The sequence below is a fragment of the Neomonachus schauinslandi genome, chromosome 8, assembly GCF_002201575.2.
Source record: "Neomonachus schauinslandi chromosome 8, ASM220157v2, whole genome shotgun sequence".
Lineage (NCBI taxonomy): Eukaryota > Metazoa > Chordata > Mammalia > Carnivora > Phocidae > Neomonachus > Neomonachus schauinslandi.
Genome location: NC_058410.1, coordinates 136,737,165 through 136,763,018, shown reverse-complemented (window position 1 = coordinate 136,763,018; position 25,854 = coordinate 136,737,165). Strand labels below are relative to the sequence as shown.

Here is a 25,854-nt window from a genome sequence, read left to right as displayed (position 1 = left end):
CACTTTCAGATTTAGAGAATCTTTCTTTCTGACCCTAAACTCTCCCTCCCTATATACACACACTCAACAAATCAAGCTAGCCACAATGTAAGCCCCAAAACTTAGCAATACTGTAACTCTTCACACCACTTGATAACTGATAGTCTTTCCACCAGAGAAAAAGGGGATGCCATAAATTGCCTACGTTCTCAGACCTAACTGGCAGGATTCAGACCTAAATGCAGAGCCCCAGTTCCCAGCATCCCAAGGACTATTCTGGAAGCTACAAGAAAGATGGAAGAAAGAGCTCTCAAAAGCAAAGAGATCTGGGCAGTAAAACCAGGTTCTTGAATCCAGATTTTTTTTTTTCTCTTTATTTTCAATTAGCCAACTTATAGTACATTAGTTTTTGATATAGTGTTCAACATTGAATCCAGATTTCTTAATCCTCCCTGAGGATGGCCCACAGGGGAAGTACATCCTAGGCTGCTGAGAGCATTACAACATACTTTTGGCATTTTTACTGAAATCCCCTCCTAGGACTTGACAGTACCCCCACTCACAGCCTTTCTTCCCGATCGACCATTCCTACTAACCGTTCCTCTTTGGCACCACAGAGCCTCATGCCCTTCATGGGCCAGCCCAGGCCTGACGTGCACACAGTGAAGCCTTTGTGAGACTGGCAGTCCTTCCCCACTGGGGTGAGTCCAAGGCCTGGGAAGAGATTCCCTTCTCTAGAGCAGGAAGGTGGTGCCCAGAACACCTTCGGTCCTGAACGTGTCAACGTGGGGCAGGAGGTAAACAAGGATTAAGAAGACTCAAAGACGGCCTTGGAGAAGGGCCACCACCTGTCCTCTGAGGGTGCAATCCTACAAATGGCCCCTCTAAAAAATGGACATCGGTATGAAATACTTTGATCTGAGAGCTGGGGAAGTGGCCATGGCTCTCCAGGGCACCCCACTCCCCTCTCCTTGTTAGATCCTATACCTAGAAAGGACTTCCACAGAAGTCACCCCAAGGGCAGAAACAGAAGCAAGACATGAAGCTCATTCAATCATCCTAAGAACGTGTCAGGAAGCCTTGACAGCACCAAGGTAAGGCTGAGGTCACTGCTGCCCCAGGACTTACACTCCTGTGGGATAAGCGCTGCCCTCGCACACCCCTGCTCCCAAAGGACAAGGGGATACTGAATATACAGAATGCATACATGTGCATCTGTGTATACATGTACTGATGTTTCTCTGTAGCTACGTAAACATACATATACACATACACAACCCTTCATGAATGTGACTCAGTGGAACTACAAAGGGCAAAAAACAATACCCTACACTTTCATAAAGCTTTCTTACCTCTATCAAAAACTGTTTCAACTATGACTACATTGTTTCATTCCAACGCCACGAGGCAGACTGGGCAGATAGTATTAGCCCTGTTAGAGGAGGAAATTAAACTTCCAATATATTGTGCTGGTGTGAATCAAAACTAGACTTCAAATTTAATGACTTATTCATGTCATCCTGCACCTAACAGATATTGCTTAATAACTGTACAATAATTAATTACAATTGTGCAGCTTGGGATATAAACTTTCAATGTTTTATAAATCTATCTAAACTATTTTTGTTGGGGCGTCTGGGTGGCTCAGTCAGTTAAGCATCCGACTCTTGATTTCAGCTTAGTTCATGATCTCATGGCCCTGGAATGGAGCCCCACATCTCTGCGCTCAGCAGGGAATCTGCTTGAGGATTCCCCATCTCCCCTGTCTCCCTCTGCCCCTCCCCACCCCGGCTCTCACTCTCTCTAAAATAAATCAATCTTTAACAAATAAAAAAAATAAATGTAAAGAATTATTTTTGTTGATACCCCCCCACAGATCACTTTTTACCTCTATAATTAAAATCGAAGTAAGAATGAGCAAAAATCATTTGGATTTTTATCCCAAAATAGCTATTGGTCTATTATACTCAATCCTACCTGCATATCAGGAATCAACTGAGGATCTTTTTCAAAAATGTCAATGCCTTACTGTAGAAGGCTCTTTGAACAGAATGATGCCTACCCAAAATTGAGAGGCAGCATGATGTTTTGGAATCACACAGCCCAGGACTGACATCTAAATGCCATCACTCCACTCACCAGCTATAGGACATGGACAAATCACTTAATCTCTTTGAATCTCGCTCACCATCTTGCTCCCTGCAGGGGAGTCTCTGGCCATGTTCATCTCCTCCACCCGTGAAATGAACTGGCCCACTTCCTCCACCCATCCCCTCATGTTTGGCCACCGCCTTCCCACTTTCTTTAGATACCCAAAGCTACTATCAGCCCGGCTTCATGGGGATGGGAGAGTCCCACCTCATAGTTGTCAGAATTCAGTAAGAACATACATGCCTTCTCTGGGCCAGACACTGCATGGGATCCACAAATGAGCATGACATGACCCTACCCTCAAGGAGTCCACTCCAGCAAATCACCTAACATGGTACCTGGTATACAGTAGGTGCTCAATATTTTGTTGAATGGAGTAATAAGTGAATAGTAGATTCTTTTTAAAGATTTTTTTTTTTTTTATTCGACAGAGAGAGACAGAGCGAGAGAGGGAACACAATCAGGGGGAGGGGGAGAGGGAGAAGCAGGCTTCCCGCGGAGCAAGGAGCCCGACGCGGGGCTCGATCCCAGGAGTCTGGGATCAGGACCTGAGCCGAAGGCAGACGCTTAACGACTGAGCCACCCAGGTGCCCCAGTAGATTCTTAATAAATATCAATGCCTGGGCTTCACCCTGGCCAACTGAGGCAAATGTTTGGGGGCAGACAGGGCAAAGTAATTTTTTAAAGCTCCATGTAGGACTTCGCTGTGCAACTGTGGACTTGGGCGTATGAGAGTACAGTGTCCTCCAATGTGTACCCGATGCCAGATCATTTTGTACATCTTGTGTGTGCACAGGTCTATTTCTATAACTTTAAGATCTCCAAGTTTACCAGCTATGTAAAGGTCATTCTTTCCACAAACATTCAAATACAATAACTTGAGCTACTAACATATGGTGAGAAACCCACCCACTTCCCTGATTTCTGAGGCATCCAGGAAGCATGTTTTCCTGGTTCATCTCACTCTAAATCCCCATGATCGCCAGTTTCTCAGTCCCACCCACCATCTTGCTTCCTGCAGAGACTGGCCTGTTTCTTCAGCCCATCCCCTCACCTTTGGCGGCCACCTGATCAGCCCTGCTTCATGGACCAAACCTTTACTAAAAGTTTAATAGAAGGAGACTACAGCTCCTAAAGAAAAATTTGCCACTGAGTGCTAAGACATCACTGTTCTTGAAGATTCTCAGTCCTGCCCCAGGAGATTCCCGATGCCTGGTTTGTTTGTTTGCTTCCCTTAGTCATCAATAATTTTCTACATTGCTGTATCCAACTCGACTTTTCCACCATCCTTCCTTCTGTCATAAATCCAAGAATTCTTCACCACCTTCCCATCAAGCTTCCACCCAAGAAAGTTCACAGTCCCTGCATTTTATTACACAAAGCAGTTTAGCACTTTGGTTTCCTCTTCTCCTGTAGGTCATTCTAGGAGGCTTAACTTTTTTTTTTTTTTTTTTAAACCAAAATATTCCATCCAGTATTTTCCTAAACAAAAGGTTCATCACCAGGCGCCTGGGTGGCTCAGTCGTTAAGCATCTGCCTTCGGCTCAGGTCATGATCCCAGAGTCCTGGGATTGAGCCCCGCATCAGGGTCCCTGCTCAGCAGGAAGCCTGCTTCTCCCTCTCCCACTCCCCCTGCTTGTGTTCCTTCTCTCGCTGTGTCTCTATCAAATAAATAAAATCTTTAAAAAAAAAAAAAAAAGGTTCATCACCTTTTAGCATCTGGTGGGAGCTTTGAAGTTATTGTTTTTCTTTGACCTGTCACAGACTGACTTTGTAGATGGTGTTCCCTTCCCTCGTGACTAAGTATTTATAGACATATAACAATACACATATAGATACAGATAGGATTGCGAGGAGGAAGTCATTGGCTGTCATGTGTAAGAATGGTTACCACCTGAGGGAACACGGGACATGACAGGGAAGTTTTGGGGAGTACAGAGAGAACTCTAAAGCCTGTGGAGACAGCCTGGGGAAATCAGATAGTTCTGAGGCACAGCCAAGAAAAGGACCAAAGGTGGGCCAAAGTAGTTGAGCATGAAGCCATCAGAGAATGCCCCAAGGCCTGTTTCACTTAAGGCAACCTGAGATCTTGCCTCAAGCAATCAAAATGATTTACCGAGAGCCCTCCTTGGCCTCCACAAGTGACACACAGAGAGGGAGGGGATCTACACTTCTGGGCAGCTATTCAATGCCAGGTACTGAGCTGGGTACTTTTATCACAACAAGACTTTGAGGCAAGGGATGAAAGAATTCTGAACATCCCCTATATCCCCAGATTGCACAATCTTGCTAGCGAGTTTTTTGTAGAGGGCAGGCAGCCTCCTACTCATGACCCTCAGAGTCTTAACTAGCAAGTCTGACAATTCTGGACTGTACATATGAACAGCTGTGGCAGAGTCTGGCCAGATATACAACCAAATCAGAAGGATTCCAGAAACAGGGTATCTTGCCATGAGGAATGATCTTGAATTTGGGAGCTACAAAAGAATTCAAATCGTCTAGTTCACCCCTTCGTGACATAAAGAAATCAGGGTCCAAGGGACACAGATCTCTTACTAGATGCTCTTGGCTTCTTAGCGGCATGGTGGAGACTACTTGGTCTCCTGGCTTCCTGTTGAGAGACCTTTGGTGAACACACAACCTACCATAAAGTGTACCATTAATCTTTATTGTTCCTATTAGTAAAAGCCTTAAGATGTGAAACACAGTAACAAAACCATGATGGAGAAGAAATACATTTCCTGACAAGCGTCATTTCCTTTCTGGCTACACTGCCCACTTCTCTCTTTCTCCCTGATACCACACCCGTCCATCCACCCCAAACCCACCTAATACACATGGCATTCACGTGTATGAATGTAGCTAATACATATCGCAGTGCCAGAAGACAGCATCTCTTCATACAACCACCTATGAAAACAGCCTATAAGAAGGCCGTGGTTCAGTCTGACCCCAGAATGAATTAACAACAAAACTCAGAGCCCTGAACAAAACATGGCCTCAGTCTTACTGGCTTAAGTAAGACTAAGCACATTTTCTCAACTTTACTACCTCTTTAGATTGGCTACTTGTTCTACTAAAGATGGAATATCAATGCCAACCTTGCCTATTAAACCACGAGCTTATAAAATTCCCAGGATTTAGCTAAGATACCAGGCAATCCTCAAAGGAAGTGTATCTCAACCACAAAAAAAAAATTAAAATGCAAACACTTTCCAAGCAAGGGCACAATGAGCAGCACAGTGATTTGAGTGGGAGTCAGGAGACCTAAATCTAGTCCCAGCTCTTTTAGGAACACAAAACACCGTCCCTGTGGGCCTTGCTTTCATCACCTCAAATCAAGAACTTTGGACTAATAATCCCTAAAGTTATTCCATTCACATTTCTTTGGTTTCATATAATCATTAGGACATCCTCTGTACTGACTTGAGTGGTGGGACTTAGGTCATCCCGAAGAACAGACCTGCCTCCATAGGCCACCTTGGCAAAGCACCGTAAGAAATTGAATGTTGCTAAGAAAAAATGACATTTGAATGAATAGGGTCTCTTTCCTTGGAATTTGCCCAGGTCCCTGCTTTACTTGAAAGAAAACCCTCAGTAGCTCAGTGGCCATGGGCCACGACTGAGGCTGTGGGATTCTTTTCCCACAGCTCAAACACTGCCTCACCCAGCACAACAGGGGCCTCTTCTGATGCTGGCTCAGAGGGTACTCACCCCGTCTGACCTTCCCCCACACACATTATTTTCCTTGGAACGTTCCTCATAAATACTTAACCACAGCCCAGCCCTGCTTATCTTAAATGAATGTACCAGGCATGGCTCCTCCTGGTCCAGAGCCAGAAAAATAAACACACAAACAACTCATGGCTACTTTAGTGAGGGCTTTCTGGGCAGTGAAGAAGAGGCAGAGGAGAAGGCTCAGAAAGGAAAAGGTCATTGGAAATACTGAATGGACAAACCAAAGAAGGAATACATAGTGCCAAGAACTCTTGGCTATCGTTAAGTCAGGATTAGGCAGTTATTTGGGAAGTAAGGGAGCAGTGGCCTCTCTACTACCCATATGTGAGATTAATTATGGAAGCTGATGGATACGTTCTACAATTGGCTAGCAGAGTGTACATTTCTCAAGTGCACACATTCAAGAGTCCTTCATACTCCACACATAATTTGGTGCACGATGCTATGGCAGCCTTCCAATTTAACATTCAGAGCCGCAATTTCAAATGTGGCCCAAAAAGCTGATAATAGTGCGACCTTGAAAGAAGAGAACACATCAAATAGGAGTATTTAGGATGCATTCCATCTATCACAAAGCTCAAAGATGGCAGAAGAGGTAGAAGCTTTCTACATTCCCTTTCTCCATTCCATCACAGAATTTGAGCGTACCAAGTTTTGTGTACTGAATGCTTGTATCCCCCAAAGTTTGTGTCCCTAAAAGAGCTGGGACTAGATTTAGGGGGATATTTGGGACATAAGGTCTGGATGAGGGCATGAGGATAGGGCTCCCATGAGGACACGAATGTCCTTGTAAGAAGAGAGATCAAAGCACTCTCCACAAAGAGGTCATAGGAGAGGACAGTAGCCTACAAGCCAAGGGAAGAGACCTCACAATGAAACTTCCTTTGCCAGCACCTTGATCTTGGACTTCCAGCCTCTAGAACTGCAAGAAATCCATTTCTATTATTTAACCCAGCCAGCCTAGGATATTTTGTTATGGTAGCCTGAGCTAATACACCAAGACTCAGAAGTCATAGTCCTTCAATTAAGTGCTCTCCCAAGGCCTCAGGTGAATGCGATGGTGCCCGGGACGTCTTGAAACCTGAGTTCTATCAACACCACAAAGGTTAAACAAATCCTGAGGGCCACAGGTTACGGAGTAGAATTTTCTGGACAAACAGACCTCTGCTGCCTCCTCATTCCTATCTTTAATTTCTAACATCGAGGTTCTCTGACAGACCACGAGGCAGGTCTGAACTCCTGACTCATCTGACCATTTAGCTTTCCCCTCGTGATTTGCAGCACACCATTCAGCACAGAGATAGGCACTATGGATTTTTCACCTGTGTTTTGTTGTTTTAATCTCTCTTCTCCCTGAAGATCAATCATAAGCATCTCACTCGCAGAGACCACATCTCATTTGTTTCCAGCCTCCACAAAACCTGGCATAATATTTACCATGTAACAGGGAATCAATGTGTATATGATTTATTGGTCAAATAAAGAGCAACAGTTTTTGTGGTCAGGTGAAGAACAATTTGTTACTTGTGTCAAGAGAAGGCCTGCCTTCTTGTACAGACAGGAGAAAGAGTTTTGTTCTTACTCCTCATCACACCTAATAGCAACAGTTGTTCCCATGTGTCTATCACTTCATAGCACACAAAGTACCTTCAAACATTCCCGAAGGTATTCTCCCCCACAGATCTGACAAGCGCGATCCTCAAATGGGATCCCCTCCACTCTGAGAGGCTCATCAAGCCCACCTCACCAAACACGATCTATCTTCCTCCACTCCCCTCAAACATTACAGGTTTGAGACCACCAACTCTAGCAAAGTTTCCATAGTTGAAGTAAAGAGTGCTGTTTTTAAAGTTCTGTATACTCACAGGTAGGAGACCTAAGGGAGAACCTCTACGTGACCTAAATGAGAAGAATTAATTTTTCTTGCAGACATGGTCAGATTCCTCACATTCAAAACTCCTTCTTGGTTGAGGGCTAGCTGGAGTCCTTCGTGCCTAGGAAGGTTCGAGAAGCAGACTCTATCTGGGGTGTAACCCTGCCATGTAAATTAGAGTGAAAGTCTCCTGGAGACAGATCAATTACCTATTTCTTTTATAAATAGAACCAGACAGCTTTTATGGGAAAAGTCAGTCATGAAAGGATAACATCATGTCCTTAGGCAGAGGGGTGTATGCAAAAGAGGAAGGAGGTTGTCAAAATTCCTTTGTCCAAAGCTACAAACAAATCTCCATTTTGTTACACGCAGTGAGTGCTTTCACTATTCGGGCAACCCCCGAAATTAGAGGGTCAGGACCAGGATTGTTTAAAAATTGAACAAACAGAACAGATTTACTTCGATAGGACAGAGCACGTCACACTTAGGACATGTCAGAATTGCTTCATGAAATTTTATGTATCAAACTGTATTGGGTCTTCCTGTCAAAGAGGTTTCTTACTACAGCGGTGGACCAAAAACATTTGAGTGTTGTCCCCGCAGTAGCAAGGTTGCTGGGAGAAATCGTACTGTTTGCCCTTTCTCCTTTCCTGCTAGGAGCACAACGAAAGAACAGCATTGTTTGTTTTCTGATAGAGCGCGCTCAACCCATGAGCAGCAGAGCAGGGTGGGGTAAGGCCTGGCATCCGGCCCATGAGTCATGGCTGCCTCGTTGCTGAGTGGATCAGCCTGGGGCTAGTTACTTCACCTCTCAGAGTCTGTTCGTTCATCAGCCTCTGGGGGATGTCTTGAGGACTGACTAAAATAGTACCTACAAAGTACCTAGCACGATGCTCAGCAGATACTCCACAAATATCTACGCTCCCCATCCCACCCCACCCCTTCCAGAGGGCTTGGGGGACCACCTTTGCATTTTCCCACTTTTCTTAGGAGGAGCCCTGCCAACCCTGAAGATGCTACCTAACAATCCAACCAAGTCAGGAGGGGCAGTCACTGAATCAAAAGGAGGTGGGCACATCATTTCCTCGGGTTTTTGGAAACACACTTCTCAAGGAATGCCTGAAACAAGACATCAAGATCTGTTATTTGTCTTAGTTTGCGCAAAGTAGGAGCCTAAGAGATAGATTTTGATTGATGAATGGTTTCAGTGCCTTTGGAGTCTCTAAAAAACATCAATGTCCTATTTGAAGCAATAAAATGTGTCTCCTGGGGCACCTGGGTGATTCAGTCGTTAAGCGTCTGCCTTCGGCTCAGGTCATGATCCCAGGGTCCTGGGATCGAGTCCCGCATCGGGCCCCCTGCTCGGCGGGAAGCCTGCTTCTCCCTCTCCCACTGCCCCTGCTTGTGTTCCCTCTCTAGCTGTCTCTCTGTCAAATAAATAAATAAAATCTTTTAAAAAAATAAAAATAAAATATGTCTCCTCCCTCAGACTCTACACTCCTGGTAATCAGAGGGTTTCCACAGCACCCAGAAAGAACTTTCAATAAATATTAAAGGAAAAACAGACCAGGAGAAACTCTGCTCTTCTCCTTTCCTGACTTAGCCATTAAATCAGAGACTGTGGAAATCCATCCCGCCTCCTTCAATAAGGATCAGCCAGCTAAGCTGGTTTCAAACTCCATCAGGTGTTAAATTTTTTTTTAACACTTATTTATTCCAGAGAGAGTATGCGCAGGGGAGAGGGGCAGAAGGAGAATCTCTAGCAGACTGTGCACTAAGTGTGGAGCCCAAAGTGGGGCTTGATCTCATGACCCAGAGATCATGACCTGAGCCGAAATCAAGAGTCAAATGATCAACCGACTGCGCATACACGCACCCACCCCCCAGGCACCCCAGGTGTTACTTTTCTAACTATGAAAGAGCAACTGTCCTGAATTCCAGGACCCCGGGGGAAGCAAGTTAATTCTAGGTGGCCTCCTGCTGGGTCACACCCCCCCCCCCCCCCCCCCCGCCCCCGGAGTTTGGACAGCAATACAGGCCCTCAAAACCTTCCAGTTCCTCGCCAGCAACAGTTCTGTCTGTTCTCACTGTTGCCTTCTCTTGCTTTCGCTCTCCAGGTCCCTTCTTTCCTGAAACTTTCCCCATGTCTCCTGTCCAAACACTTGTATTCGTCTTTGCCTTGCCTGCTACCTTGTTTATACCCTTCCCAGATCACTGATGATGCTCTGACGTGTGTCACAATTACTTAGACGCCTGTCCTCCCCCGGAAACACTGGGCACCCTGAGAGTAGGGCCTCTAACTCGTTTATCACCCCTTCCCTGACCTTCAGCCGCAACATAATGCCTGGCCCACCATGAACATCCAATACAGGCTGTCTTTGATCAGAGTTCTCCTTAACTTCAGTTGTTCGTGTGCTCCTAAAACCAAGTGCCAGGGACTCCTTGCTTTGCCAACGTATCAGGAGAGGGCATTTTAATACACTGCAGAGAAACAGAAGGGCCAGGGAAGAATGGAAGCCAAGAGAAGGCCGAAAAGCTTTCTTCTGCACCATTCACAGCCTCACTTCAGATCGCTGCACGCCACATCTGCCCAGTCCGCCTGGAGCCCCACCGCCTATTCAACTGGGATTAAGGGACTGGTTTTACCTGAAAAGCAGCTCACCCACGCGGAAGCTTTCAAAGGCTTCCCGGATCTCTAATGAGAATGACATCTGCATTTTCATTTTGAATCCTTTCAACCATAGTCTCAAAGCGTTTTCTAACTAAAGAACCAATATTTATTAAATCATCTGTCCGGCTCACCTCCCAGCCACCATCCCTAACATTCAGGTCTTCGGAGCTTGGCCCCTGAAGGAGGAGAGGGTGTCCTGCCAAGTCGTGACCGCCCACACGATCTCCATGCATTCCACCCCTCCTCTGGTCACTCGAGTGCCGGCCCAGCGCTGCTACGGTCACCAGCTTAACACAGGACGTTGCCTGGGAAGAAATGCTGGGAGCCCGTGGGCAGTGGCTGCAGAGATGCTTCTGACCTATGTTCCCACAGCCATGACAATGACAAGGCTCCTTTCAATCCTCTTTCTTCCCCCGAAGGGCTGGAAAATGCGCTTTATGAGGCCTGGCTGAGTCAGGACACAGGGCTCTGGACTGCTCCCCCTCACGTCCCTCACCCACAGGATGCCCAAGGCACTAGCCTATGGCGAACCCTCATGCGGCCTCTTCACAAAAGCAAAAGAGAGGCATTTTTCCCTTTAGGGCTGAGGGTGGCTCTGACGATTAGAGTGTGTTCCATTAGCAAGAGCAGCCAGAGGAGATTAGAGAGGGCGCCCAGTTTCACTCCACAATGATCCCACCCAGTAGTAATTTGAAAAGGCTGAGCAGCCCAGGAGCTCTGTGGCTCCCTCTGAATTCAATCTGGCCAGCGCTCTATACTTCTCAGAAACAGTAGGAACCAAGGCTATAAACTGGTTACAGATGCTTGCAGAGACTCCCCTCCCTGCCACTCCAGACTTGAACAACCAGGAGACTATCTGGGGATTGTCACCACTATTACAGTTCTCCTCATCCCATGTGAGGCTACACAATACCTCCCAGACTCCCACAACAAAGGCACAGGGATAGGTATATTCACCCATCATGGTCTGTGGCCACACCATGCACCCAGCTGCTGAAATAGTAGCCCAGAGGTCACTTTTCCCTGTATCCAGTGAGTTACTTCTAAGAGGCTCTTACTCTTCTCTTCCCCTTCCTGCCATTGCTATGCTACATCCAACTAATTGGATTAGGTTCCTTGCTTTTCTCCCTGAACCTCCTTCTACGAAGCTGCTGGAGTCATTTTTCTAATGTTCAAGTTTGATTTCATCATTCCCTCGCTCAAAATTCTTCAGCAATCCCCATTCAATGTGGAGATAAAAACTGACTTTTTCAGATGGCTTCAGGATTTGGTCCTTCCCTACTTGTCCATCCACCCCTGTGGCTCACCTTCTCCTGTGACTGCAGGGACTCTCATTGGCTTTGGGCTTAGCCTAACTGCTAGACACTTGCATACCTCCAAAGGAGCTCCCTTCCCTAGAAGGCACCTACTCTCTGGTTTGTTCCCAGTATTCAAGACCTCCAAATATTCGACTGACTTACCTAATGGCATTCTTTTTCCCCACACCCAAACCAGGACACATGTTAGCCCATTCTTCTCTATGTTCTGTTTCTTTAGCCAGCCAAGGCCAGAAGTTTGAGAAGTTCCTTTTCCTCACTCCACTATTCCCAAGCAAGAAAAGCTTCAAGGGTGTTACACAGGGTGGAATCTGATAGTGAAGAATGAAGTGCAAGGCAGAACAAAGGAGCAAAGCTGAACTGGGTTCTTGGTAACTTTGAGTGACTGAGCCACGCCTGTCTGGAACCCACTCTACATCTAGACTTTTCGATTATATCAACAAACAAATTCCTTGTATTGTTGAATGTGGTTTGAACCAGGTTTTCCATCTCTTGCAGCACAGAGTACCTTATCTGATACAGCAGAAATAGTATGCTCTTTGGGGGGGGGGGGGAAGCTTGCCTTAGAATAATAAAATAAAACCAAGGGGGTTCAGTAAATGGGGCATTAAATAGAGGCGAGATGTTTGAATTCTACCATAGGATTTATGTGTGGAATCCAAAAAAACAAAACCAATAAACAAACAAGAAAGCAGAATCAGACCCACAGATACAGAGAACAAACTGACAGTTGCCAGAAGGGGGGGGGGGCGGTAGGGAGATGGGCAAAATGGGTGAAGGGGAGTAGGAGGTACAGGCTTCTAGTTAGAGAATAAGACACAGCATAAGGAATATAGTAATACTGTAATCGTGTTGTATGGTGACAGATGGTGGCTACGCTTGTGAACATAACAATGTATACACTTGTCAATCACTATGTTGTACACCTGAAACTAATGTAACACTGTGTGTCAATTATACCTCAGTTTAAAAAAAATTAAACAGTAAAGCTAAGGTGTAGAAGACACCTAAAAGCAGCTTGAATTCAAACTGAAAATTTGCCTCCAACTTTTGGGATCCTAGTTTCTCATGCTTCATTTTTCTACCTATAAATTGAGGCTATCCCTACTAACTCCTAATTTATCACACAATTGGTAAGAATAAAGTCTAGAAAGCTATCTTAGTCTGTTTGGGCTGCTCTAACTAAATACCCCAGACTGGGTGGCTTATAAACAACAGAAATTTATCTCTCACCGTTCTGGAGGCCAGATGTCCAAGATCAGGGTGCTAGCACAGTCCGTTTCTGGTGAGAGCCTTTTCCAGGCTGCAGACCGCCAACTCCTTGCTATGTCCTCACATGGTAGAAGAAGCAACCATGCTCCCTGCGGTCCCTTTTATAAGGGCTCGTTCACGCGGGCTCTCCCTTCATGACCTAATCACCTCCCAAAGGCCCCACCTCCAAATACCATCATCTTGGGCATTAGGTTTCTAACATATGATTTCAGGCCATAGTGAGAGTTTTGCTGCTCCTTCATACATTTGCATTTGGTCATTTAAAAAACATCATTGAGCATTTCTTATGTGCTTGGCAGGGAGTGTCATATATATGGACAAACCTGAGATATCCTCTAGGCTAGGGTTTGGCAAACTACAACTCACAGGCTGAATCTGGTCCCCTCCTGTTTTTGCAAGTAAGGTTTATTGGAACTCAGCTGTACCCATTTGTTTACAGACTGTCTATAGCTGTTTTCACCCTATAACAGCTGAATTGAGTAGTTGCCACAGAGACCACATGACCCACAAAGCCTAAAATATTTACTATCTGGAACTTTCCAGAAGAAGTTTGCCAACCTCTGCTCTAGGCTGTTCACCACAGCTAAAAAGTGCAGGTTACCATAAACCCTCCTTCCCTGAAGAGCCCTAGTGAAGTACACTTCATCAACGTTTGTGTAACACAGTCCCAAATATCAAATTACACACCTCCAGAAAGAAGAAAGGGTTCCCCAGCATATATTCACTTGACTGAAGTTTGAATTTCCAGAATTAACTGGCACCACAAATGAAATGCAGGCCCCATGAACAATCATTAGGATCCTCCTTGGGAGATGGGCAAAACCCATTCCAGCTGGTGTCAATGAAAAACCAAGTGCGGACAATATGACTCATTAACAAAGAAAAGAGGTTTGGTTTTTCTCGCCTCCATCCTTTTCCCCGGTGCAGCTGGTTTCTCAGAATAGTGATCTGATTTCAAGAAACTACAGCTTGGGACTAGAAGGGGAAAAAAAATAAAAAGCAGCCCATTTCTAAGTATTAATGCAAAAGATGAAATCTAGAAATTAAGTCCCTGGTCTTTTTTTTTCTTTTTTTCCAAACCGGTCTATCGGTGACTCACAGGCTAGCTTCTAGCCTAAATACCCTGATTTCCATTGCACACTTGAGGCTTTCTCAAAGCTCTTTTCAGGTGCGAGAGGGATTAGCGCCGAAATCACTCACACACATTACTGTACAGTGGAGTGGAAAGAGCACAGGCTGTTGAACCCAACAGCTACCTAGGTGAATTTGTTTTGCCTCTTATAATGCATACAACACAGAAGGATGTATTTTTCTTCTCTGAACTGCACATTCCTCAACAGTGTGCAGAAGGCTAATTGCTATTTCCTTGAGTTGTTAGAGAATCAAATGAGGTCACACCTGAAAGCATCTAACACAGTTGCAGGCAAGGCACTGTTTTCTAGAAACGTGGCTTTCCTCCCTCTTCCCTTCAGCCTTCTACACAGGAGAAAATTAAAAGCATACCCTCCTCTGAACAAGAGAATCACAGTCTCCTATTGTTTGGAGTCTTTAGCTGCATTAAAAGAAAAACAAAAGTTAAAAGCTGAGAGATACAAAGAGATTTAATTGTGTTCTGGGACTTTCTCCTCCCCATTACTTCAACTCCCAGCCCCAAGATTAAAGATGAGAACAGGTTTCTATTTCTAAATGAACAGAATGCTGCAGGCATCAATCAGTAGGAACCACTAATGGAAACTTGGCCACTAGTACCTTCTCCGAGGCTGTCTGACACATTTGGATCTAATTGGCAGTCTGCTTTAGAGCCGCCAAAAAATACAGTGTCGTACACATCACAGATCAAAGGGGAGACAAACTTGCTAGCGGCCATGCGGCTTTGGTTGCCAGAATCAGGCAAGCAGGTCTGTGGGTTTTGTTTAGGGACAGGTCAATGCTCACCACCTTATTTCAAGAAAACCTCTAAAAGACCCTGTTTTAGCTAGCTCGGACCCAAAACAGGAAGGAACAAGAAAAAGCATTCAGGGTAGCTGGCAGCCCGGGTGGTCAGAAAGAGAGACCAACTTATTTTCATGCTGCCACAGAGTATGTTGGAAATTAATTAATATTCTCTTCTGGGCTTTGACATAATGAGTGACTTAGCCTTTTCAATAAGAAATATGCCTCAGCCTGAAGCTCAGGAATGTCAATTATACCTAAAAACCCTCTTAAATCCATTATTTGTAGGAGAAAACAAAATTTCTCCTTCTAAAAACCAACAAAAAGAATGCTTCTTTCTAATTCCAACATGACACATAAGTACCTACTCCCCAGAATTTAAATGATAAATGTTCCCATTGAACCCTGTTTCTCTTTCGAGTGTCACAGCCCCCCTAAAAGTCACAGAACCCTCCTTTCAGATAAATACATACACAACACAATTTTGCATACAATTTCAGTATTGATAGACTTCCTGAGGACCTCCCAGGGATTCCCCTGGGCTCTATACTTCCTAGATTATACTTCCTAAATTAAAGATTCCTGTATGAAATGTATTAAACAGAAGGATAAAACCATTTACTAAATGAGGGTTTACCCTTGAAGGTCTGTCATTACTTCTAATTTGTGCCAGTCATTATGGATTGCCTGTTCCTACAACGACCTCCAGCTCACCAGCCAAAGATTACTACCTTCTACTATCCTCCCACTCTCAGAACCCCATGGAATATTTGCTATACAGAACTAAGAGGGCTCTGGCCCAAATTCCTAGATAACCTTAATACAAAACAATGAAAAGAAGTCAGTGGAAAGCATTCAGATGTGGGAATTATTCATTTACTCCACAAATATTTACTGTACACCTATTATGTGAAAGACACTTTCAAGAAACTAGGGGTACCAAGTGAACAAGACTGCTATGATTTCTGGCTCCACAGAGCTTATATCTAGGTTCAAAACTTAGCCTTACATTTACCATATCAAGTTATCTGAAGATATTACAAGACTTGATTTTCTCAAAATGGAGGATTATAATTGGCCCCTTGTTAAGTGGTATAAATTTTGTTTTAAATGGTAATGCCAATGCACCTGACACATAGTGGACTTTCAAGTATTGTCCATTATTATTATCACTATGATTAATCATGGCAAGCATTAATTCTTCAGATTATGTATCACTGCTGAAAGATCTTCCAATATCCCTACTCTTACCAGATTCATACATATTACCAAAGTATTACACAAGCATTGGAGGAAATGCCAAAGAGGAGGTCTGGGCTCAAGCCTACAGTTCTGGACCTTCTTCTACTAGCCTCAGTCGGGTTGTTTCCAGAATGTGCTCTCATTATTAGTCATTGATCACTTATGAATTGTTCCTTGGTTAAGAATGTCCTTTCAGTATGTTTGCTGCTGTTTCTTTATAAAGGCTGCTACCTTCCCTCTTCTAAGACATCAATGGCTTGGCCCCTATATTTGTTAAAGTCCCTTTTAATCAAGTTGCTGTTGCTTATTTTCCACTTCAATCTCTCCATCACTGAAATATCCTATGTCACAAGGTAGCTTTTAACACATAGGTGACTCCATACTAGACCACATCACCTGCTAAACTTCCTTGAAACCAAGAAGCAGCAAGTTTAGAGAGCCAAAAAACCCTGCAATCCAACTGCCAGGAAATATACAGTACCTTGATTACAGGAAGTAAGGCTGACTGACATCTGTCTTCAACATCAGACACCACACTCGGAATGTATTCCGTTCTATGGAATACTTGTAGGATATTAAAATCAATCCTGAAGGGCTATAAACTCATTCCAACTCCTACCCGTGAGAAGTCCTGCACTCCCTGGACTATTGAGAAGATTAAGGCTACGAATATAACGAGAGGGGAAGGGCCAGAGGAAGATAATGACGACCAGAGTTAGCATGGAGGGCTCAGCAAGAAGATGGACTAGCTAGCCAAGGAAACACAAGTCTAGGATTCTAGAAATAGAAAACCAAAAAAAAAAAAAAATCCCATCATTCTATGGGGGCAGAGAAACAGCACCTTGAAGTCAGACATGTCTCTAAATTTTATTTTTATTTTTTTATTTTTTAAAGATGTTTATTTATTGAGAGAGAGAGAGAATGAGAGAGAGAGAGCATGAGAGGGAGGAGGGTCAGAGGAAGAAGCAGACTCCCTGCTGAGCAGGGATCCCAATGCAGGACTCAGTCCCGGGACTCCAGGATCATGACCTGAGCCGAAGGCAGTCGCTTAACCAACTGAGCCACCCTGGTGCCCCGACATGTCTCTAAATTTTAGTTCTCAAGGTAAACGCCAAAATGGAAATGTTAAAAATTTTCTAAGCAAATATTGGGAGAAAGTAAACCAGGAGACCTTCTGTAGAACATAAGGAATGAACATTGAAATATGACGTGAATTTTCAAAGAGATGATCCGTTTCAGAAAAAGAGTCACAAAACTCTATCCTATTGTGTTAATTATCAATGTGTTTGCCTCTAAGCTCCAAATCCACTCTTCACTGTCTGTTCTATAGAAATGGATATGGGCCCTTTATATATTTCTTCTTTGCCAGTTGGTACAATGCTAAGCTTTGTCGGTGGAGGGAAATGGAGGGACACTGGAGGCAAAGAGGTATTTTCTCTTCACGGTATGGTAAGTTCCTTTGCCAGGCTCCTACAGCTCCTGATTTCTCCAGCATGGGCACCTGCAGTGCATCGCTTCTGCATACCCAGCTCTACAATGAACCGTTTCTATAATGCATGGCTTCTTCAGCACCTGCTTCCTACAGTGTATGGGGGCAGCCAGCAGCACTCAGTGGCCCAGCACTCCCTCGACTGGCCTTGCAGTGATTTGCAGGGCACACATGGCCCTGTGGACTGCTCCCCAGCGCCTCAGAGGGTAGATCTCCAGCAAGACCCAAAAGCACAGCATCTCAGTGACTCTTCCAGTATCCCGTGAGCCAAGGCTGTGCTCACTCCAGTGAAGTCTGTATCTCAGCCCTGATGGAGAAGGAATGCTCCATCCCAGTCCTAGATGTAATGATGTCCCTTATATCTGATTTCTGAATTCTTCTGAGTTCTCTTTACTTCTTCTAGGCCAGTTCCCTATTACTCTAATCCTCTATTATAGATACTAAGTCCTTATGTTAAACTTCCCTTATTCCAGTTACTCTGTGGCTCTGTCTTCTGGTTGGGTCCTGAGTTATACATTTGCGTACCACCTATGAATTTATTCAGGTGCACAAAAGCCATCATTTTAAGGAAGTAAAGTGCTATTTCTTCAGGTAGAGTATCACAGAACTAGCATGTCAGAAATCACAAGAATGTTTGCAATCAAGATAGAAAATTAGAGGCACAATTATGTTAAGCCGTTTCTGGGCCTATTCAAGGAAAATTAATCACTTCCTGATTTGTACCATCACTGCACCTAGATTATATTTGATTATATGTCTATCCATTTAGAGCATGTTCAGGGCATGGCTCATATATTACTTGTTATATCCCATACACCCAGCAAAGCGCTTAGCTAAACACAAGAGGACCTTCCTAAGCAATTTGTCCAAGGTAAAAAAACTACTTAATTTCAGAACCAATGTATTCTATGCTCCTTTCCAAAGTCTTATTAAATTTATCCTTTAAATTCTCAAGCAGTTGAGGGGTGCCTGGGTGGCTCAGTCGTTTAGCGTCTGCCTTCGGCTCGGGTCATGATCCCAGGGTCCTGGGATCAAGCCCCGCATCGGGCTCCCTGCTCAGCGGGAGGCCTGCTTCTCCCTCTCCCACTCCCCCTGCTTGTGTTCCCTCTCTCGCTATGTCTCTCTCTGTCAAATAAATAAATAAAATCTTAAAAAAAAAATTCTCAAGCAATTGAACACTCTATAATTAAAATAGCTCTGGGATGGGTGATATATTAAGTGTTCTCTATTACTAATACTGGACTCCTCCTCCAGATTGGTTTGGATTCATTCTTTCCTGTGAATACTATTACTGAACTTTCCCTGGTTATTTGCTAGAAACCATATTCCATCTTAATCAGATGTTGTATTTATCTTCGTGTGAAAACTCTGAAGATATAATCGTAGATGAAACTGTATGAGGGAGGAAGGGGATAGAAAAACCATTGTACCCTCTATATATACATATTAAATAAAAGAAACTCTAAAGATTTAAAAACTATATAGCACTTAACAAAAAGAAAATGAAAACTGCAATATTAGTAGCAAAGTTAAATCCAAGGCAGACAAGCCTTAACGGGGACAAAAGAAGCTGTTTTATTTTTCTATTAGGTAGAATGTAAAGGTAGGTGTAACAGTCATAAACGTTTTTGCACTAAACATAGTGTATGTGTGAGCTTAATTATATAAAACAGAATTTCATTTCAGAATGGGAGGCCTGCAGGAATTGAAGTATCTCTTTCCTTTCTATGAGAATCTATTTTAATTAAAGCAGTCATTTTTAAAAGTATAAGCCTTCCAAAATAAAGAGTAATGAGGGGAGGCCATCAGTGCAGAAGAGTTCAATAAATTTCTAGAGAATGGAACACAGATGGAAAAGCACTGACCAATGGATGAAGCAGAGCAAAAAGTAGCCACCTAATATATAAACAATGAGGGGAAAGTGCTCCTACAATGAAGCGACTTAACTTCCTCAACAGAACCCAAAGGGGATCTTGACTGAGAAGCAGCATATACAGCAGAGATAGGGAGTGAAAACTGGATCTGGAGGTAGGGAAATTGGTGGAAGACTTGTAAAAGGAAGCGCCAACTACAGCTCACTATCGGCCTTCCCCTCTTTAAAAAAAAAAATATTTATTTATTAGAGAGAGAGGGAGATCATGAGTAGGGGGAGTGACAGAGGAAGAGAATCTTTCAAGCAGACTCCCTCCTGAGTGCAGAGGCTGATGCCACGGGGGCTCGATCCCACGACCCTGAGATCACGACCTGAGCGGAAACCCAGAGCTGGACACTTAACTGACTGAGTACCCAGGCGCCCCTGCCTTCCCCTCTTTTGCCAGAAGCTGAAGAAGGCATTTACCCCAAGGCCAAAATAATAGGTTAGATGATGATAATAGATAGATGATAGCTAGATAGATAGATAGACTCTTCTCTAAAGAAAGTCAGTAAAATGTCTGCTGGGCAAGAAATAGAGCAATCAGTGTGGATGTTGGTAATTAGAGAAATACATCCTAATTTAGAACTCAGAAAATTACAGTGTAGAGGTCAATTTCCTGACCACTCAGCTCAAAGAGAAGCCCCTCAGCCAAGAGAACTCAGTCACATACACCCCACTCCTGATCATTCACTTGACTCATCCTAAGTGTGAACAGACAACCAAGGAACAACAAACATTTAAGAGAAGCCTGCAGCATCAAAGAGACTGTGGCAAACTTTTTAAACCGTTTTTTAGAGAGAAAGCACAAGTGGGAGGGGGCAGAGGGAGAGAGAGAATCCCAAGCAGGCTCCATGCCCAGCATGGAGCCCAACACGGGGCTCGCTCTCACAACCCTGAGATCATGACCTGAACCCAAATCAAGAGTTGGACACTTAATCGACTGAGCACCCAGGCACCCCGTGGCAAACTGTTTTAAGGTTAAAATTCTAATTACCATCCTTAGAGAGATTAGAATAGATACAGCATCTGCAACAGGATGCTATGGAAAAGGAGCGTCTGTAAATAAAAAGAAACTCTTGAGATTCACAACAGTTGTCAAAACACGCATTGAAGTAGAATGGTTGACAGGCAATAGAGAAAGTCTCCCATAAAGGACAACATAGAGGATTCAATATTTAATAGGAGTGTTAGATGACAATGGAGGCAAAGAAGGAAGGAAATTTCCTTCCATTTTTGGAAAATTCCCAGGGCATGAGAAGACGACTTGTCTTAACATCAAGAAGATGTATGAACTAATAATAAGAACAAAGGAAAAATTCTCATATCTACAAATATGACTATGAAAGTTAAGACGGAAGAAAACAAATCTCCCGCAAACTAATTAGACATCGGAAGGTATGGAATTAACATCTATAAAAATCTGAGTGGGAAAAATTTACAATCTAAAATTCGGTACTCAGCCAAACTCTCAATTATCCAAGGAAGGGATAAATTCGAGGGAAGACTAAAAAAAAAAAAAAAAAAAAGCAGACAAGCAAGGACTCAGAAGTTTTGCCTTCCTCACATATCTTAGTTAAAGATGTACTCCAGCCAAACAAGGGGATAAGCCAAGAAAATGAAAACCTGGGATTCAGGAAACAGTAGATCAGAACCAGGAGCAGGAAGGGACGTCTCAACATGACAACTTTGGAACTGGCCTAGAGGTACAAGTTGAGGCAGGAAGATTTGGATGTAAGACCTGAAACCATAAAACTCCAAGAAAAAAAAACATAGGTGGTAAGCTCCTGCCCATCAGTTCTGGCAATGATTTTTGGGGGGATTTGACCCTAAAAGCAAAGGTGACAAAAGCAAAATGAGCAGGTGGGACTACATCAAACTAGAAAGCTTCTGCGCAGCAAAGCAAACCATCAACAAAATGAAAAGGCAACCTACAAAATGGAAGCAATATTTGCAAAGTCTTTATTTTGATAAGAGGTTAATATCCAAAATGTATAAAGAACTCATACAATTCAATAGCAAAACAAAAACAACACCTACAATCTAATTTATAAATGGGCAAAGGACCCGAATAGACATTTTTCCAAAGCAGATATACAAATGATGAACAGGTACATGAAAAGGGGCTCAACATCATTAATCGTCATGGAAATGTAAATCGAAACCACAATGAGCTATCACTTCACATCTGTTAGAATGGCTATCATCAAAAAGACAAAAGATAACACATATGGGCGAGAATATGGAGGAAAAAAAAAGGTATCAAGAACTGAGCCCATGGGACGCCTGGGTGGCTCAGTCGGTTAAGCGTCTGCCTTCGGCTCAGGTCATGATCCCAGGGTCCTGGGATCGAGTCCCACATCGGGCTCCTGGCTCAGCAAGGAGCCTGCTTCTCCTTCTGCCCGCCTCTGTCTCTCTCTCTCTGATAAATAAATTTAAAAAAAATCTAAAAAACAAAACAAAACAAAAAAGAACTGAGCCCAAATCAAGAGTTTGGTAGATGCTAGATGATAGATAGATGATAGATAGATAGATAGATAGATAGATAGATAGATAGATAGATGATAGATTCTGTTGGTAGGAATGTAAACTGGTGCAGCCACTGTGGAAAACAGTATGGAGGTTTTTCCAAAAATTTAAAATTGAATTACCACATGATCCAGTGCTCCCATTTCTGGGTTTATATCCAAAGGAAAAGAAAACAGAATATTGAAGAGATAATCTGCACTCCCATGTCTATTGTAGCATTATTCACAATAGCCAAAATAGGGAAACAACCTAAGTGTCTATCCACAGATGAACAAAAGAGATGTAATATGCACACATACATTCATGTACATGTATAGATACACACACAATGAAATATTACTCAACTGTGAAAATGAAGGAAATCCTTCATGCCATTTGTGACAGCATGGATGAATCTTGAAAGCGTTATGCTAAGTGAAATAAGTCAAAGAAAGAAAAACAAATACTGCATGGTATCTTGTACACTTCAGAGAAAATACTTGTTTATGGAATATCTTCTGATTTTTCCCCACAAAGCAAGCTTCAGTATATTCCCCAAAGGGGACGCAATACAGGCTGTATGACCCCAATGCAAAAGCAAACAATCTTAGAAATTTGTCATATTTTTAAGGAAAGACAAAATACACCTGGAAACTAAGACCCGTCTTACCAAAACCATTATTAAATAGAAATCAGTATGGTGATTATTTTGCAGAAAAGACCAACAATGACATTATTTATTAAAATTTGTTGGATGTTATCAAACTTATGTAGATAGGAAATTCATAGCTTTCTTTAAAGATTTATTTATTTATTTTAGAGAGAGACGGAGCACAAGCATGAGGGGCAGAGGGGGAGAGAGAGAGAATCTCAAGCAGATTCTGCACTGAACATGGAGCCTGACGCGGGGGTTCGACCCTGAGATCAGGACCTGAGCCAAAACCAGGAGTCGTTCACTTAACTGACTATACCACCCAGGTGCCCCAGAAAATTCATGGTTTTAAATGCTTTTTATAAGTCAATAAGAAAGAATGAAAATAAGTGAAAAATTCAACCCAAGAAGTAGAAAGGGGAAAAAAAATTAAAAGCTAAGAAAAGCAGGAGGGAAAATTACAAAGATTAAAAAATGAGTTAATGAATTAGAAAGCAAAATAAAATTCATCCAAAAATTCATTGTTTGAAAAAACTAAGAAAACAAACATCTGGCTATTAAGAAACAACAGAGAAGGAACAAGATAAAAGCAGAATTTCTGAGAATCAGAGATTGTTTTTATTTATTTATTTAGATTTTATTTATTTATCTGACAGAGAGAGAGCACAAGCAGGGGGAGCGGCAGACAGAGGGAGAGGCAGGCTCCCCGCTGAGCAAGGAGCCTGATGCGGGACTGGATCCCAGGACCCTGAGATCATGACCTGAGCCAAAGGCAGACGCTTAACCAACTGAGCCACCCAGGTGGCCCAGAGATTGTTTTTAATTAAAAGACTTCTCTGACTTAACTCTTCACCCTCTCAATACAACAGAAGTATCAGCAGAATTGATAAAGGAACATTTGTGTGTGCCCATATCTACGGATGAACTTAGGACAACAGTCCAAGCATTTCTCCAAGTTACACTTTTCCTTCCTGCTCATCAACTGATCAGCACAGAAGTGTGGAGGGCTGAGCCCTTCTGCTGCTTGTTACATGGAAGGGCATATGGGTCTCTGATCATTTTATGCAACTATTCCTTTTTATTTTTTTCTCCTAAAATAATGGGTATTGATTGACAGGGGCCAAGCTGGCCAGAATTCAGTGTTCCCTGGTCTCTGTTCAGCTATAATTAAGCAGAGCTCCCACAGCTGTGTCAGACTTTCAGCGAGCAAATGCTTTCCACGGGCAAAGGGCAAAAGAACATTCTAACGAGGATGGGCTAATCATCAGTTCTAAAACAGAATCACTGAGTTAAGTGGTTAATTGCTATAACCTTTAGTTCTTCACATGTAAGACAGAAGTATGTACCATAAGATTACCTCAGTATATCTTCTTAGCAGACAGAGCGGCCGCTAAGTAAGGGGAAAGACACACCTTACTGCACTTTCAAAGGGAATTCCTTTCCAAGTAAATGAAAACAACGTGGTCAATTGACGTCCTCAGAGGGCTGTTCTGAGGACTCAGCTCCATTTCCGGTCTTTGTTAAGCTGCACATGTACTACGGTGCTTCAAGCTTTCTCCAAAAAAGGAGAAGGTAGCTGGGTTGAAAGCATTTCTTAAACACTTAATGAATTCCTTTCTACAAGAAACTCTCCTGTGCCCCTTACTTCCTAAGAATCAAGCAAAGTTGTAAAACCAAGGAGCAATCCATCTCCCACACAGTTGTTCTACATTCGCCCTCTCTGCCCTGTTATCATGCCTCATGAGTAATTTTATTTATTCTCTGCTTTCTTCCAAAGAGGATTTAAGGGTAAACCCCGTGAGTAAGCTTCCCGTTAACAAAACCTCTTCTAAGCTAGTTCTGGGTAAAGACTGAGAGCAATTGTATGGGGGCTTTCGGATTCGATTCAATAATATGTTCAAGCCAGAAAACAGCAGAATAACAGAATACTTTTTAAAAAGCACTTATTCTGTAAAGGTTATGATCACCAAAATGCTATTAAATTTTATAGGCATGAAACATCTTTCTCATTCGCTTTGTCTCCCCTCCCCTCTTTCCTCTGTGGACACTATTTTGCACCAGGCCTTAATTAAATAATAACCTGGACGACTGCTGTGGTCCTCTAACTATTCATGCCTTACAATTCAACCAACACACTGCTGTCAGATTAACCAGCAAATGTGTCCCTTTGCACAAATCACCCCTCAAGCGTACAGCCCTTAAATAACCCCACTGTAGAAAGACCCACCAACTCCCGAGCCTGGCAGCCAAGTCTCTTTTCTCATCTGTATCTGGCTCTCCTCAACGCTACAGGTGCTTTGTTTCAGCTTAATTAGACTATTTATCACCCCCCCCCCCCAAGGCACCATGCCGTCACCACACCCCCCTCTCTGGAATGCCCTCGTCCCCTTCTTTGGGATCACAATCCTTACAATCTTTCAGAGCCTTGATCCAGTACCAGCTCTGTGAAGCCCTAGCCAAAAAGTTTCAGTAACATCTGTGTTCCTCCACATGCTCATAGTACATATCTCTGCCACTCACCTGGCATTTACCAGGCATGGCCTTACGTGGTTATATTCATCATTCTATGGCCCGGTGTGCTTTTTCTCCTAAACCAGAGTAAACCACTGGAGGTGAGCAATTGCCACACATTTGTCTATACAAAGGCTCTGAATACGTGCTTCATAATTAGGAGGGTAGTCTGAAAGCCTTACCTTCTTCAGTGAGCTCAGCCATAGGTCCATGCTTCTCAAACAAGCTTAGGTGCACCCCAGGGGTACACAGTGGGTCCTGGAGGAAACAAGATAAAAAAGGAAGCATCTTCGAGAAGTTCATTTTACTTAGATAATTTACAATGTTATCTTTAAAATGAAGTCCAAATGACATGGAGTAGATTGTAATTTTTAGATGAATTTTAAAGACAGTAACACCAGGAAACAAAACAGGAGAGTTCAAGTAAATTTCTAGTCCTCAGTGGCTCACTTTGGGCAAGACTTCCAGGTCACCTCCTCTTTCTGCCAGGGGTGAAGTCGTGTTCCTACACCAGCTGAGGATGTTTATGTGGAAACATTTGAGAAATACCCTGTAGATTAGGAATGCTTAATAGGGAAAGAATACAATCATTTCCATTTTAAGATGCA

The 25,854-nt window shown here is 43.2% G+C and overlaps 1 long non-coding RNA gene across 1 annotated transcript in view; it reads right to left on the bottom strand.

Moving 5' to 3' along the window:
• Positions 1–25,517, bottom strand: part of LOC110586761 — a 200,782-nt gene extending 175,265 nt beyond the window's left edge. Inside the window, exon 1 of the long non-coding RNA XR_002480728.1 lies at positions 25,429–25,517. This is a non-coding gene — a long non-coding RNA (uncharacterized LOC110586761). The remainder of the gene's footprint in view (positions 1–25,428) is intronic.
• Between the last annotated feature and the right edge of the window lie 337 nt (positions 25,518–25,854).